The 4,119-nt window shown below is 44.7% G+C and overlaps 1 protein-coding gene across 1 annotated transcript in view; it reads left to right on the top strand.

Annotated features, from left to right (window-relative positions):
• Positions 1-3,980: 3,980 nt before the first annotated feature.
• The window catches only part of LOC114048775 (normal mucosa of esophagus-specific gene 1 protein-like), a 10,701-nt gene continuing 10,562 nt past the window's right edge, over positions 3,981-4,119 (top strand). The window contains exon 1 of the mRNA XM_027869866.1: positions 3,981-3,993. The gene's annotated coding sequence lies outside the window, so the exon portion shown is untranslated. The remainder of the gene's footprint in view (positions 3,994-4,119) is intronic.

Genomic DNA, 4,119 nt, shown 5'->3' with positions numbered 1-4,119 from the left:
ATGATAGGGAGCCACTGGGGTATTGAATAGGGGGAGTAACATGGTCAGATCTGTGGTTTAGGAAAATTACTTTGATGGCTGAATGAAGATGAACTGGAATGGGGAGAGAGTTGAGGCAGGCAGAGCTATAAACAGGTTATTGCAATAGTCCAGGTGTGAGATGAGTTGTGGCATTATCAGAGGAGAGAAGGAGGCATATTCAAGAGATGTTGCAAAGGCAAAATCAGCAGGACTTGGCAATATCTTGGGTATGGGGGAGTGAGAGATATTGAGGAATCCAGGATAATTCCTAGGTTTTGAGCCTGAGAGGATGGTGTTGCCCTCTACAGGAGTAGAGATAGGTAGGAGACAATGAAGGTTTAGGGGGAAAGATTAATTTGGTCTCAGATAAACTTAAAATGGCTACTGAATGTTCAGTTTGAGATGTGTGAAAGACGGCTGGAGATATAAAATTGGAGGTCAGCAGAGAGATTGGGGCAGAAGAGGTAGATTGGAGAATCAATGGAAGTCGATGAGACCTCCATATGAAGTAGTATAGAGGGGGAAGAGAAGAAGGCCCAGAATAGAACCCTGAGGGACCCTGCAAAGGAAATGGAGAAGGAACAGTCAGGTAGGTAGGAGGAAAACCAGGAAAGAGTGGTGTCCCAAAAACCTAGAGAGAAGAGAGTCTCAGGGAGAAAAGGGCAATCAACAGTGTCAAGGGCTCCAGAGAAGTCAAGGAGATTGAGAATTGAGAAAAAGCCATTGTTTTTGACAGCTAAGAGATCATTAGTAACTCTGGAGGGTACAGTTTCAGTGGCATGATAAGGTCAGATTGATTGTAAGGGGTGAAGAAGACAGTGAAAGACAAGTGGAAGGCACCTATTTTGGATGGTTTTTTCAAGGAGTTTAGTCACAAAGAGTACAAGAGATATAAGACAATATTTAGTGGGGATGGAAGTATCCAGCAAGAGTTTTTTCAGGATGGGAGAGACAGGTATGATTATAGGCAGTAGGGAAGGAGCCAGTAGCTGGAGAGAGATTGAAAATAAGTGACAGAATGGTGATGAGAGAGGGAGTCATCTGTTGGTGGAGACAGGGTGGAATAGGATCTCTTGAGCAGCTAGAGGGGGGTTAGCCTTAGTAAGGAGTAAAGGCACCTAATTATGTGACACAGGGGTAAAGGAAGAGATAGTGGTGAAGGGGGGGTTTGGGGTGCTCTTAGATGCACAGAGGCACCCCAAGATCGTGGGAAAAAGCCCAGATTGCGATGCGGATCTGCCTGATTCAACTCAGATCTTCTTCCAGCCAGAGAAAAAGTTTATTAAAGATAAGCATATAGGCCAGACTCCAAAGGAACCCAAACATCAGTGATCTAAATGGGGTTAAGGTGGTCAGGTGCGGCGTGAGGCAGTCTTAACCTTTTGAGCGTGAGGAAAGCTCAGCGTCTGAGTTGGGGCTGGGGTGGATAGGCCACGTGACACTCATGAGGACAGGTGGGCATAAGGGGTCTCAGCTTCTAAGCTAGAGAACAGCTCAGCATCAGAATGGGGGAAAGGTGAGCCTTAAGTACAGACTGAGGGAGGGGCCATCCAGTTTGGAGTGACAGGAGGAGGGGTCCAAGGAGTGGCCAAGCAGGTGAGGGGAGGTGGGGTCTAGGGAAATCTGGGTGGGGGTGGCCAGCAAGCTGGGGCGAAAGGAACACTGGCCTAGCTAGGATTAAGGGTGGGAATGGCCAGGAAGGCAAAACAATGGGAAAGCCAGTTGATGAGGGAGGTGGACCGTTTGGGAAAGGGTCCAGATGAGAATTTCCGTTTGGAAGGTCTGAGTGATTTGAACACACAATGAGAATAGATAATGAATGGAGCTGGAAGGGGAAGTTTGCTTTCAAAGGGCTTTTAAAGGGAAATAAGGCAGTTTCTAAAACTTTAAGGGTTTCCTGGGACCGGTAAACAAAACTGAAGCCAGGTTCTTTTTGGGGGCGGGGGAGGAAAGATGTCAAAGAGAGATAAGTGAGTCTACAAGGAATCTCAAAGTTTTAAGGTTTTTCTGGGAATTGTAGGTAAACCTCTTCAGTGGGAGCAGGCATATGAGTTATAGGAGATGAGGAAAAGGGGAGAAGAGGGAGCTCATGGAGAATGGCTTCAATTTTTTCTATAAAATATGAGACAAGATTCTCAGCTAAGAATGTGGAGGGAGGTGAACCCATGGGAGATTTGAGGGATGAAGAGGTTTGGAAGAACCTTAGTGGAGAGTGGGGTAGTGAATTGATAAGGGAGATATAGTAGGATTGCCTAGAAGCAGTGAGGGCCCAGTTGAGGTTATGTAACATAAATTTGTAGTGGACCCAATCCGAATGGTGGTGTCATTTTTTTCAACCTTTGTTCAGTAGCACATGTGTAAGAGTGAAGGTGGCAAATAGTGGGAGTGATTCATGGCTAAAACTTAGCAGGGTGCAATGGGTGAAATGATAAGATGGCTAGGGATTCCAGAGAGAAGGACAGTGCCGAGTTGAAATGGTTCACCAAGGAGTCAAGATGGGGAAAAAGAAAAGAGCAGCTAGTACAGGGGGAGATGACTTGGGAGAGAACTGAGGGGTTGAGGCATTGGGGATCACAGTGTGGACAAATAGTATGGTTTGGTAAGGGAAGGCAGAAGGAGAGGTGAAAAGCCAATAGAAAATGGTTAGATAAGGGGATTTGGGGATTCTTGAATATAGAGGTGGTACATTTATGGGTGATGGCAAGATCAAGAGTATGCCCATATTTGGGATGGAAGAGTAGGTCACTGGAAGTGAGGTAAGTTGAAGAACTGAAGGGTTAGGGCAGACCTGCACAACTTGGCAGTAGGTAGGGGCCAAAATTAAAATAGGCTAAACTTCCTCTGCTGCAGATAGGCTAGACCAGAGAAAGAATGAGGATGGTTGGTTTCTACGGGTCATGTGACAAACAGGAGAGTGTGCAGTGGCAACCCTACATTAAATCCTTTGGCAGGCTGCAAGGGGCCCACAGGTTATATGTTGTGCAGGCCTGGGTTAGGGTATTTGAAGAATTGTCAGTATGTATGTAGATGCCTTCTGGGAGTTGGGGAAAAGAGAAAAATTATAAACCAGGTACAGAACTCATTGAGGAAAGACCTAGAGGTCTGTAGACAGCAGCTACCAGGATTTTGATGTGGTAATAGATATGGATAGCATGAACCTCAGTGGAGGAGAGGTTACTGAATGGTGGAATGACTGGAAGTGGCAATGGGAAACAAAGAGTAATAAAATTCCACCAGTGCCCTCTCCACCCCGCCCCCCCCACACATACACTCAGCAAGGGGAATGAGTGAGTGATGCTTGACATCTATATAGTGCTTTAAAGTTTGCAAAAACTTTTAGCTGCATATACCTACTTATTTGATTCATAAAACAACTCTGTGAGATAGATGCTGTCATTATCATTCCTGTTTTAAAGATGAGGTAACTAAGGCCCAGAGAGGTTAATTTATCTGCCCAAATATCACTGTTAGAATGCATCAGAAGCAAAACTTGAACCTGGATTTTCCTGATTCCATGTGAGAGATGTAACGAAAATGTACGTTTCCATAAAATTGAAACAATCACTAGAAAAGTAACTGAGTAAAACGGGATAAAGCCAGTCTTATCGGGTTTTGCTGTTAGAAGTCAGTAAGTAGGGCAAAGGTTAAGCTTTGCTTAGAGTGTGCATGCTTAATAGGCTCATGAATACTAACTTCTCCACCTCTGGGCAGGGCTAAGATGCCATTTTCTGAACATGTGATGTATGTAGAAGGAGGGAGGACGTGTATAAGTGTAATAAGTGTACTAGAAAGTTATACGCTGGAGTAGTCAGCCAATGAGGAAACAGAGGAGGGACTTTGTGGCCAGGATTAGAGATAAATAATGAAGTCTTGCTTTGGTACAGTGTGCCCTATAGGTGGTTGCAACTGTGTAATAAACTGGGCTTTTAACTTCCTCTCTCCTGAGTCAGAATGAATTATTTCTCACACACGGTCAGACCTCTCTGTCCTATATTAGGCGGCTTCTTCTTCTTCTTCTTCTTCTTCCTCTTCTATTTCTTCTTCCTCTTTCTCTTCTTCTATTTCTTCTTCCTCTTTCTCTTCTTCTATTTCTTCTTC

The sequence above is a fragment of the Vombatus ursinus genome, unplaced genomic scaffold, assembly GCF_900497805.2.
Source record: "Vombatus ursinus unplaced genomic scaffold, bare-nosed wombat genome assembly UNPS02014794.1, whole genome shotgun sequence".
Classification (NCBI taxonomy): domain Eukaryota; kingdom Metazoa; phylum Chordata; class Mammalia; order Diprotodontia; family Vombatidae; genus Vombatus; species Vombatus ursinus.
Note: the sequence above shows the minus strand (reverse complement) of the source record. Positions and strands in the feature narration are given on the sequence as shown.